Consider the following 12,787-nt stretch of genomic DNA (forward strand, 5'->3'; position numbering starts at 1 on the left):
TAAAACCAGTTGTGAAGACAAAACAGACAGAAGATCAACATTGCAAAGTTGACTTTAAGGTTGAATGGGCTTAGATGCTACTCTCTGCTACATTACCCCAGTTGATTGGTAATCCGTTCAATTAAGCTGTCAATCATTGTCATTAAGAGCTAATAAAGTTCAAGTGTAAGATAAAAACGTCACTCCTAGTTTAAATACCAGATATAAGCCGCGCTTCTTATCATAGTTTGGGTGGTGGTGCATCTTATAGTCAGGTGCGACTTGTATGTAGTTTTTTCCTCCTCGTGAGGCATTTTGTGACTGATGTGTTAAATATCAATTCATACTGACGGACATGCACCACGGATTAAGTATTGCCATCGGCAGCCGTGAGGAAAGCTAATTGTGGGCCGAAAGCCAGAGCCAGAGGGATGACTCCACAGTTGGGTAAATAAAGAACGTGCTGTTGGTGTTCTGATGATCTGTGTCACGTTGTCAGGTTTACCTACAGTAGCCCATCTAGATGGCTACATCGATCTGTTGATGCTTGTGAGTGGTGCAGTTATGTCTCCACACCCTGGTATTTGCCAAGGAGGTGAATATGAATTACTTTGCAGGCAGACCCTCTTGGTGTTGCAACTAAACCGCCTCCCTATCACCCCGGATTTACACTGCATGCGTCTCTCTTTTTTTCCTCTTCATGACTCAGTTTTCAACTGATGCAACTTATAGTCCAGGAAATACTGTAATTGGTTTTTAGTCTGCAACTCAGTTAAAGGGATAGTTTAAGATTTGCAAAGTGTGGTTCTGTTGAAAGACTATGTTCACATCAGGTAGCTCTACTTGGTGTTGTAGTAAAACAAAGCGGTGTAGAAAGCAGTATCTATGACATTTTAGATTAATGCTCTTAGTTGAATTTTATACCGCCTTACTTCTCTATTATAGCTACCACTGATGGAAACACTTCATATGTTTTGTGCTCAGTGTTTCATGCACTGAGTACTGCCCCCTGACGCCATTTCCCATAAAAATAATCATTGGCTTCTCTGTAGATAATCATCCGATGCAAACATACAGTAGCTTAGAGATTTATCAAATAACGTTGACATAAACCACCACAGTTACTGAGACTGGAACTGTTTTAAATCTGAATCTGGACTTCCATTCTGAACTACATCTTTAAGGTAGAAATAAAAGAGCTATGATGCCACTAACTCCTTATTTTGACCTTTGAACTAATAAAATAATAAAAAAAAACACATATGTTTACTTAAACTGAGGAGGGTCTAACAGGTAGGGTGCAGGAGCTAAATCACCTACACAACTTTAATTTGTGGTCTTGTTTTCCAATAAAGCAGGATGCTTGCAGATTTCTAGATGGTTAAAATTATTAAAAGTATAAGGGTGGATTTTTTATACTGTTTGGAAAATAATACAAACATATATTGACAAGATTAGATTGAAGTCACGAATGTACTAGTAGGATTTTATTAGGAAACTATGTAGTTGACAAAGGCGCATATATCAGATTCAGACTTGGTGTCTGTTGACACTAAGTCACGGCTGCTCAGATCAGTATAACAAAACATCTTCAGTAAATAAAAGACTGCAAGCTGGTAACAAAGATCCTATCCTGCACTATAAAAAGATACCTCCCACGTACAAAATATGTTTAACACCAATCCAAAAAAGGATTTCCACCACTGTGTGCGTTGTTTATTACAGAGCATTTGTGTCTAGAATCATGTTGGACCAAGACACTAACTTTTGGTTGTTTTGTGGGGTTTTTTTTCTTTGCAATAAATAAAAGCAACACCATGCTGAAAATTCTCCCTACGTAGCTTTACAGGAATTTGTGAGAAAAGCAAACAGCCAAATGTCATTCTGTGCACCTTGTTAGTAGGCGAAGCCTGCAAAGTGTTTGCCAGCTGCTGCTATCAGCAGAGCTGAACTTCAGCGAGAGCCATGTGAGGGAAACGCACATTCCTTGCATTTCTCACTGGGTAATTATTAATGGACCATCACACAACGCATGTCGACATGACAAGTTCTGATAACGCTCAAAAGGAACGATAAGCTCTGCTGCAGGACCTGATGTGCGGCAAGACAACTTTTTTGTCCATTTTCCAAAGCTCATTAGTTCCCATGAGAACCTCCTTGAGAACAATGTAATGACTGATCATTTAGCCTCATAATCACAGTGTTGGTCAAATCAGTGGTAAACTGAGCCAATAAAGACAAAGAGCACAAGAAAACCAGCGTCTTATTAAATTCTTTACAGCCTGTGGGGGTTCATGTAAAGCACAGACCTCTTTGTTTCCTGGAGCGCTAGATGTGAGACTCACCGCTCTGAGATTACACAGCTTCCCACATTGATCCAAAATGTTCAGGGAACAGATTTCCCTGAACATCTCCACTGACTGTCCATGCATCCATCCAAACACCGCCGATAAACCCACAATCAGCACAAACTGGACAGGGCTGAACATTGATTAGGATTCAGCAGCAGAGATTGAATGCATTGACCATGCACAGAATGCATTTAAAAAAAAAAAAAAGCTTTCCAGGTCACATGTAAATGAAAGAGCATACATCAGATTCTTTACTGATTACAAACCAGGCAGCTTTTGTTTGATCGTAACATAATAAGGAGGAAGCAATCAGGCAGCGCGTCAAACGGTAAATACAGACAATGACGCATGCTGCTGCCCTGTCAGAAGATCAGCACTTTTCTTCCGCCTCTAGTTTCAGTGTAAACACAGAGATTGTTTGTTGTTCCTCGGAAAATCAGCTTGTTCAGCCAGAAGAGTTTCAGTCAGGCTGCGTCGAGTTAACAAATCCAATAAAGGAAGGAGAAATTCCAGTAAAATGTTGCTGGCGGTTTGTCTTAAAGTCAGCTTAATACAATGATTGCTTGGAAGGAAAAAAAACAATTTAATAGTCCTCAGGGGGAAATCCAGGTCCAAAAATAGACCAGAAGGATAAACGTTAAATACACAAGGGAAAAACAACTAAGTGAAAAAAAAAAAGTGTGGACATCGGCTGGTGCTAAGCAAAATAAAAAGTTACTAACAAATTCCCCCATACTATCCCTGCAATGAGATGCCAGAGAAAGTGAGAGTAATATCTGACTGTATGAAGGATTGAGTAAGGTAGTGCTGCCCCTCCTCCACCTGTTGCCTTACACACTGCAAAACTGGTTGCAAAAGAGCTGCTACACTTTGAGCTCACTTAGAAGAAAAACAAACTCACCTGTAAGGAAACATTTCCAGACATAAACAACACAGACAGTCACAGTGTGAAAATGAAAGGAATGCCATCTATCACTCTTATTAACACAGCTTGAAAAGTAAGGTTGGGAAGATATGAGCGGCATGTTTATTAAGCAGCCAACGAATGAATCAGCAAATAGTTTGTTTTATTCGTGTCAGCAGAATCGATAATAAATATTTCTACTAAGGCATATGCACATAAAGCAAAATAACAAAAAATAAGTATCATAGGTTACATTATTTTGCATCTAATAATCATTATATCGTGGTATGGTAAGGTTGATTGTGGCTTTTTATTTTTACATTAAAGAACTTAAATCATGAAATGCATTTTGTGCATCAATAAAACAAAAAGTTTTCATGCCTTTAAACTTTTATTTTGTTCTTGTTTAGTAGAACAAATATTTAAGGAACTTGTTACAAAACAATCATAAAGCTCTAATGTAAAACATAAAGTAATTATATAACTATTTTTCTCTACATTGGAAGAAAGGTGGGCAGCTAAGGCTGCTGCTCAGAAACAAAACAGATAAGAAGTTCAGCTGTGATCAGAATATGCATTCCTCTAGTGGAGTAATTACAAGACAGGCTGCTTTCCTCCTTTCTCTGCAGTTCAAGCTGCTCTTTGAAAAGAGCTTCAAATCACGTTAGGTTCAGAGTATACATATATATATATATATATATATATATATATATATATATATATATATATATATATATATATATATATATATATATATATATATATATCCAATTCACATGTTGATGCGTCAAACTTTCCCTCAAAAAGCACATAGATAAGAATCAGATTGCAATCCCAACAGCTGCTGCGGTAACGCTTCACACCATCTGAGGATGTCTAGAAAGAATAAGTTTCTACCTGTGTTTGTCCGCCGGAGATTTCACCTCTCCTCCTCTGATCTCATCCTCCTTGAACTTCTCGGTACTTCTGACTCACCCTCGCGCTAACGATGATCAAACCACAAGGCTTCCTGTTTCTCGGTGCTTCACGGCGAATGGGAGGCGCGCAGATGAAGAGGAAACTCCCTAAACAACTGACCTGTAGGATGACTTTGCACTGATTTGAAAGTTGATGCAAGTTTCAGCAAGAGGACAGTTTCAGTGGAGATTGTGGCTAAAAAGGAGAAAACATTTCCTTGTCATAGTTTTAACTCATCCGGGATGGTTTTGCACCTTTTGCTCATCTTTCTGTGTACTCTAAGCTCTCTTCATTTGCCAGTGTGGCTCGACTTGTTCCTCCAGTTCAAAACACACAAAGCCCCGCATGTGAAGCATTCAGTTCAGACCCTACAATGAAGCACAGAGAGCCAGTTTCAGGGGACAAATAAATACAACAGCAGCAGCACAGCGTGCCCTGTTTGCTCACAAGTGAGAGCACAATAACCAGGGGATTAGTCTGGGGTTAAAATGCAGACGGTGGAAAAGCAGAAAAGAAAGATGAGGGAAGGAAAAACAAGCAAGAGCAAAGGAGGAAGAAGTAGAAAACAAAGACAAGTGGGGGCTGAGAGAAAGTTTCTCTTTTCGCGGCTGGGTCACTGGACGGGTTCTGCACCGTATCCAATTACATAATTCAAACAGGAGACGCTAGCATCTGAGGAGGGAGAAGAGAGACGACATTGTTCTCTGCTGCGCAACCAGAAGAGAGCGACTTTCTCCCGCCGTCACCACGTGACGGCCCGGCCGCTGAGCGGAGGGACGTCAAGGACTCCTTAAGGCTGGCACCGATGGGAGGCCACACAAAAATCCCAGCTAATAAAAAACCTTGCCACTCACAGGTGCACTACATGGAGACTGGCAAGCTATTAAAGACATTCCAGAGAAAGAATGTAGCACTGCCCTTTGGTCTCTGCGTTGGAGTTGGATGAAAATAAGCTAAACATAAAAAATAAAAAGAGGGGATAACCCCATCAAAGCTACACGGCGTAGTTTAACGCTAGAGCAGGTGCCACTGTTCCCTTGTTATTATGTCTGGGCCCCTCGAGCATATCCAGTCTCAGGTTCCACAGAAATGTACTCCGAGAGTCTCTGGGCTTGTTTTTCAAAAACAGCTTCAATAGCTTTCCCAGAGGAAACGGGTAATGGGTAAGTGGCGGTAGTTTGTGAAAAATGCCGATATAACAGGAGATAGATATAAACCTGGGTCCAATTAAAGCTACTGAACCTGTTGTACTGGCCAACTAGGCGGGACGGCCGTTCGAGCCAGACTCATTTCCTCTGCTTAAGCTTCTCTGGACAATAACATTACAAGAAACAACGATGACACACATGCTGGCAGCCTGGTGAAACACCCTGGTCCTGTGTTCGGCAGCCACCTGATCTCAGCTCATGTGCCAGCTCGGATTTCTTGAGGAAAAGTGTTACAAGGCATTTTGCAATCATGTTGCAAGGATTTACAATGCACAAACCCAAAATATTTGATTGGAATTTCATTCACATGATGAACCGATGTAGTGTATTATTTTGAAGCTCAGTGAAACTGGGTGGATATCATTTCAGGACAGAAGTGCTCTAATTCTGCTGAAGCTGCTCAGTTGGATTCATGTCTGGAGATTGACTGGGTCATATTAACATATGACTGAGCTTTGATGTAAGCCATTCTTCTGAGCCATTCATCTTTTGACCTCTAGAGATGAGAGTCACAACTAAAACATGTAGGACACTGGGACCTGAGGATCTGGGTTGGGGATGGACCATTGTCCTACATTTAGCGAAGAGGCTATGTGGGTCAAGCTCCTTCAAATTTCATGTCATGCCACAGGTTTAGGTCTAAAGAAAGTCATTGTATATCTGGTAGTATGTTTAGGATCGTTATCATGCTGTAAGGTGAAAATGTGCCTCAGTCTCGCATCCATTTCTGTCTCTAACAACATCGGTCTGTATTTGGTTCCATCACAGCCCCATTAGTTTTGTCTAGTTGACTCTGATAGTAGAGAAAAGCATCTCCACAGCATGATGCAGCCACCATTATGTTTCGCCATAAGGATGACGATGTTGACAGTGTCATGGTTAGTGTTGTCTTTATGGCCATGCAACATTTTGCATCCAAGTTCAACTTTTGGCCTCAATAGAAAACCTTCTTCAACAAATTAACTTTACTCCCTACATGGTATGTGGCAAACTACAACATGGACACCAATTTCTTTTTTTCTCATCAACCATACGGTAACTTCTCCACAACTTTCTCCCTGGCATTTCTGCTGTCTGCATTATGCTGTTTGTTCACTGATGTTTTCAAACAGACCTCCAAAGCCTTCAGAGTACAGCGGGATTTATAGAAAGATTACTTTAAACACAGGTGTTACATTTTTATCAAAACTGAACCTTTTTGCAGAGCAGTGCGGAAGCATTCCCGTTTCTATCTCTGTGTCTGCTGGTAGTAAATTTTTAACCACTGTTTTCAGTTTTCCACCTGTGTGACCTCAGAGAGGCATTTGCAGGTCACATTCATTGACCCTAACCTTTAAAATCGCCATATAAGTTTCACGGAAAAGCACAGGATGTGACGGCAAACCGAAACACTGCTGGAGAAAGCAGAGTCGATATAAATACAACAGTGCCCACTCACAGAGGAGGGCGTTGACTTCTGGCCTTTTGTTCTGCAACACTACGACTCGTCCGACTAAATAAAAGAGACAAGGGCCGGATGCACCGCGTGCACACGTACACAGAGGGTAACCGCTGCTGCCAATGTCTATAAAAAACCGGTGAGTGCAGGCGGTCCTCGCAGCAAGATAAGCCCGATCAATAAAACGCGAGGAAAGGATAAGGATGAGATCAGGTGAATACAACACAGTTGAATTACTCACGTTTGTTACCAAAACAAAAAATTCCCAGGATGAGAAAATGACACGTTGAGCAGCACACAAAAGCTTTTTGTGGGGGCTGCCTGACTTGGTAATGTTCACAGATGTAGGATGACGCTCGCCAAGACTCATAGACATTAAGGTCTTTCGCTGTAAATGTTCCTTCTGTCTCATACGGCTGAAGAACTGAGCATTTTAGCAAACAGATCAAGTGACAATACAGTCACTGCTACAGATACATCCAATATGAAATACAGTGTGTGCCATGTCTTGTCAGACATTCTGATTGACAGAAACAGTGTGTGGGCCACTGAGCCACCTCCTCTGCATGTACACATCCACCCATGCTCTCTCACACTCGCTCTTAAACCTGTTACACATCATGGATCTGATCTGATGTTCGGACCTTTACATTTGCCATGCTGCGAAAACTCTGAGAGAGAAACTGGCAGAAAACGTTGGCTGACTTTGGAGTCAATGAACAAATATATCACCGTGATTAAGTGGCAATGCACTTTTCTTAAATGCAGACAGATCCAGAAGTATCTTTAAGTGCAGAGAAAGAACTTGGTTCACTTTACCAGTTTACCAAAGGAAAATTCAACAGAGATCGCCCAGACACTGGAGCTGCTGGGAACACTGGTATGTTTAAGTAAACATGCATGGTATATACTGTTACATCTCCTTTACAGTACAGTAATTTATACAGAATTACACATAAACAACCAAGCAATTTTTCCATGAAAAACTGATTTATTTGTTTTTCTTTAGAAAAAACAGTGGGTTATAAAAGTTGCAAGTAGACTACTAAGTGGACTATTATCATTTTAGGCGACATTTGGTCCTTCTGTTTGTTTCTTGCTTCCTCACATCCGGATACATCGAAGTACATCAGTCTAGTGGTGCCAAGTGATTTTACAGTAACCTGATCAGTGCGAGGCGAAGTTTGGGTTCCCGATTCTGTTCAAGAGTTTTAGCTTGGACTCAAAATCATTGCTAACTTTTAAACACTTTTGTACCAATTAAGTTGTAAGCTGAAATAAAACCTCTTGCAACATCTGTGTAGTTAAAATTGCTTTATTCTTACCTTTTAATTGGCCTGCAGAAGCATAGATGTTGACGCAGTGTTGATGACAACCTTTAGAAGGAGGAAACAATGCCACCTGTTGATAATGATTAACTTGGGTGTGTTCATTGTTTGGAAATAACCTAGTTCGGGGTTGGAAGTTCACTGTGTGTCGAAAACTGAAGGCACATACTGTAGGTGATAGTCCAAACAAAAAGTAGGGCATTAATGTGACAGGTATAGGAAATCATGCTTGATATAAAAACCATTTTGAATTAAAAATAAAGAAAATTACACCTTTATTTGTATTTAGCCTCCTTTATTCTGATATCCCTAAATAAAATACAGTGCAATGAGTTGCCTTATTAGTAGCGTCTACCTGTGTGTAATTTAATCTTTGAATGTCGCCTTTAACACCATCCCCACTGTAAAACATGGCAGTGGCAGAATCATACTGTGGGTATGCTTTTCTTCAGCAGTGACAGGAAAACTGGTCGGAGTTTATGAAACTTAAATTCAAGCTACTAATACTGGTAGCCTGTGGTATAAGAGGATGGTTTAAATCAAAGCACATTTATGTATTAAAATGGCCCAGTCAAAGTCCAGACCCCTGATCCAATTGAGAACCTGAAGACAAATTAATATTTATATAAGTTCTGAATCCTTTCCGACACATCTTTAGCCACTTTCTAAAGAAGAACAGGCATGAGATGTACCCAGAAAGATGAAATCATGTGAAAGCTAGTTCTTCAAAGTACTAATTCATAGAGGATAAACACAAATGCCTAATTATCTTTGTAATAAATACTTTAAAGCCACGCATCTTTCTCATTCCACTTCATATATATGTAGCATATCTGTTCGTCTACCACATAAAATCGTAATAAACACTTGTGGTTTAGAACTCGATGAAAAGCTCCAAGAGCGATAAAAGGTTTTGCAGGACAACGTCTTGTTTACTTGGGCTACCTCGAGATATTTTCTCTTGTTGATGGTGTTAACAGATCAATACACAATGTTTCCCTTTACACTGAGAGTGTGGAGCTGTGAAATCTAAGCAGCCTCATTAACAGCTGCACGTCCGGCCTGGCTGCAGTCAGAGAGCGGATCAGCCTGGTCACAGGATGAGAAAAGGCAAAGAGTTTAAGTGTAAGAGCATGGCACCCTCTCCTTGGAGCAACCAGACGTGGAATTAACCACATTATAAGAGAACGGAGAGAGAGAGAATATGGGAGAAGGTTGAGCTAATGATTTGAAGTATAGAGGGAAATTAGATAAAAGTGAAGCCAGACAGACTTCAGGAGACAAAAAGCAATCAGCTAATGCTTTTCCGTGTTCGTGATTGGATGGTTGAACTGAAGGGAAATGTCTGTCAAGGAGCACAGCGTTGTCACAAATGTGCTCTAGCCCACTGCGCCATCTGTCAGATTGTGCATGCATGACCAACCTGCAACAGAAGACAGTAGATTGAGAATTTAACATGTCAGTGTTGGATTTATTTGCCTCCCACTGAGCCCAACATTTAGGAGCATCTGCAGAATGTGCAGTAAACAAAATGTGCAGCAGCATGAAAGTGGGCTTCACTCAAACATCACAGAGCTTGACGGAGCAGAATTTGTGTGCTTTAATCTTTGGGATAGGCAACACTAAGTAAATGGTCAGCAGACAGCTGACGGTCAGCAGAATTAGTGTTTCATCAGCTGCCAAGGTTTTAAGAACACACATCCACATGCACTCACTGAGGAGAGAGTCAACCCCCAAAGGGCTCAAACAGCTGATTGAAGATATCACATCAGCTGTCAGGCTGACTCCACCGAGAGACGGAGACAAACTGGGCCAACACCACGTAGTCAAATAACATTACCTAGCACATATTCAAGTTACAGATCCTGTGAGGTTGCAATTAAAAAGCACATAGTTGTTGGTAACAATGTCACGTTTTGTTGTAAATTGACGGTATCTCAAAGAAAAGGTGTTAACTTTCTCTACAAGATGGACGGTTTGGTTTAAGAGCCTTGAGACATTTCCTTTGAACTGATAATATATCAATACAATAAGCATAACCCAAAACAGCACATCCATTTTTACAAGCTCTAAGAGAACAGAGAAGTATAGGGATTATTTTCCCAATTCGAATACATTTTGAAGCCTACAGACTTTAGGCTGTTAAATTGGATTATTTTATTTTCTCCTGAAGGTATGTTTTGCTGATGATCCCATCAGTTGCTGCTTGTTTGTAGGGCATGTTGACGTCAGGGCTATCCTCTTCAGAAAATGAAAAGTGTGTTCCCTTCAAATTTACAACTGGAACGGCATTTATTTTTTCTTCTCAATCCAGAATCAATCAAAATACCAGAGATACAGATATACGGAGAGACAGACAGGACAAAACCATTATTCTACCACCACCATGTTTGATAGATGATCTCTTTTGAATTTTCACTTATTCAAATAATCTTGAATAAGATATATTTTCAAACTAAATATATATTGCTGTTCTTTAACAGCAATATATTTTAGTTTTATAAAAAACTGATTGAGACAACTACTTGCTCTAAGATTGATTGGGATGCTGACAGGATGTTTCATCCAAATGTTTTGGTACAGCTAAACTCAACTTAATGTTTGTTCTTATCACAAGCACACCGATAATTGCTGTCATCTCTTCGAAGGATTTTGCTATCTTACTGTTGGGTCTGTTTTGTTTCTCTGTCAAATGTCAGTCTATTTCTCCTGCTTCAGCTTGTCCTGGACTGCATCCACAGTTTCAAGCTTAAAAATTACAAACTTAACATTCCAGAACAACTTTGGACTTCTTATCTCTCACTGTACTTTCTTCAACAAATAACACCATATTGCATGGCAGCGCCTTGTTCTACAGAACTAACTTGACAAACCAGATGGTTTATTCCAAAAGTAATCTGGGAAGTGGACAGAGTCTCTGTCTATTAAAGTCACAATTAAACTTCTACTAAACCAATCATTCAGGATAAAACAGGCATATTCAATAAACGGCCAACACAGCTGATTTTTGCCCCCAAAATGAGATGCAAGCAGATTTATGGCATTGGTGCACAGAACTGATTTATACTTGATATTAATCAGGCTGACACTTTGTTTCAAATGAGCTTAAAAGTAAATAACCTCATTTAATCCTATCCTTTGGCTTGGAAAAGTATTGCCTGAAACTGCTTCACAACTTGTCACATTACAACTAGAAACGTCTACGTGATTTATTTTGGTTTTAATCTGATAAACCACCACAAAGTCGTAAAAATAAAGTTGAGTGGGAGGAAAATTATACATGTCTTTACGTTTTCTACTAATAACAACCTGAAATGTGTCGAGTTCCTGCCCTACTCTGATTTCACTAAATAAAATCCGTCCGTCCGTCCTCAGAGTCTCATAAAAGTACAAATAAATGCAGTACAAGACGTCGCTCTGCTTCAGCACACCTGGCTCCAATATTAGCTCATTGGCAGAGCTCTGTAAAGCTGGACTGCAGGCTACCGAGACAATTTAGCCCTTTAAATAAAGTGTGTAGGACAAGCGACAGATCTAGACGTTGCAAAAACCGGCCCTGGAGGACTGCAGATTGAGACTGCTGATCTAGAAGGCAAAGGAGCGGTAAGGTGGTCAAGAAACAACTTTTTTTTTTGTTTATTGTTGTGTATATCAGCACTTCACAAGTCTTGGCATTATTCAAAAATGCCAAGCACTTTTCAATAAAGTGCTTGGCACCATTTTTTGTTTTACCTCTGTTCACAATGTGATGGTTTCATGTTGTTGCAAACCAGCCTTAAGAGTCTTGAAAGACGCTAATAAATAAAATGTATCCTTATTATATGAAGTCTTAAAAGTTTGCCACAAGTCATGTTGGGACCACAACAAACATGTGTAAGAGCACACTCTGGTTAGACTGCCTCAAAATTGGACGTTTTTGCCCTACATGCAAAAAACACGTCCCACAATGGCAAACTGATGGCGGCAGCATCATGCTGTGGCAAGAGACAGGGAAGGTTGTCAAGAGTGTAAGATGGAAAAAGTCAAACACAACCAAGTGAGAATCTATGACAAGACAGTAAATTTGCTGATCTCCATCCAGCCTGCCTGACCGAGCTTGAGCTACACTGATGTTTGTGGTTGAAGTGTTACCAAATGTGAAAAAAAAAAAAAAGTTTAAGGGTGTGAATGCATTTGCTTGGCACTGTCAAATATAAGAACTGGCTCACATTTTAAGTGCAAAGTCTATTTAAACAAGCAAGTGTGGGTTCAACATGCTAAGTTGTTAGAGGTGTTAGAAGAAGAGGTGTTATGTGGAGAGAGATGCAGAGATGAAAGTGCCCAAGATAAACATCAGGGGCGGATAGATGTCAAAATTCCCCAAATTCAAAGAAGTTCCAAGTAACTCTGTAAAATCAGAAAGAATATCTTTCCAAACAGTAAGAGTAAATGCTAAACTCAATTTGATTTGCTTGGCAACAAACGTGTAGATAGTTACTTAAAACCTTTGCCCAAGAAATAGAGGCGCTCCAATCTCACCTCAAATCCATGCGTGATGTGAGGTGGATGTGATGGAAAAGGTGCATTTCTGTGGCGTGACTTAAACTCAAAGCAATATTTAAGCTGTCTACATGATTGCAGTG

The 12,787-nt window shown here is 40.1% G+C and overlaps 1 protein-coding gene across 3 annotated transcripts in view; it reads right to left on the minus strand.

The window, feature by feature from the left end:
* The window catches only part of n4bp3 (NEDD4 binding protein 3), a 30,008-nt gene that overhangs the window by 16,315 nt on the left and 906 nt on the right, over positions 1-12,787 (minus strand). Inside the window, exon 2 of one of the 3 annotated variants that reach the window (XM_032554742.1) lies at positions 8,163-8,213. The exons of 1 other annotated variant lie outside the window; for it this stretch is intronic. The gene's annotated coding sequence lies outside the window, so the exon portion shown is untranslated. Of the gene's footprint in view, positions 1-4,131; positions 4,790-8,162; positions 8,214-12,787 lie in introns of those variants that run through there. One more of the 3 variants, XM_032554741.1, reaches the window with a different exon arrangement.

Source organism: Xiphophorus hellerii, chromosome 23, assembly GCF_003331165.1.
Source record: "Xiphophorus hellerii strain 12219 chromosome 23, Xiphophorus_hellerii-4.1, whole genome shotgun sequence".
Lineage (NCBI taxonomy): Eukaryota > Metazoa > Chordata > Actinopteri > Cyprinodontiformes > Poeciliidae > Xiphophorus > Xiphophorus hellerii.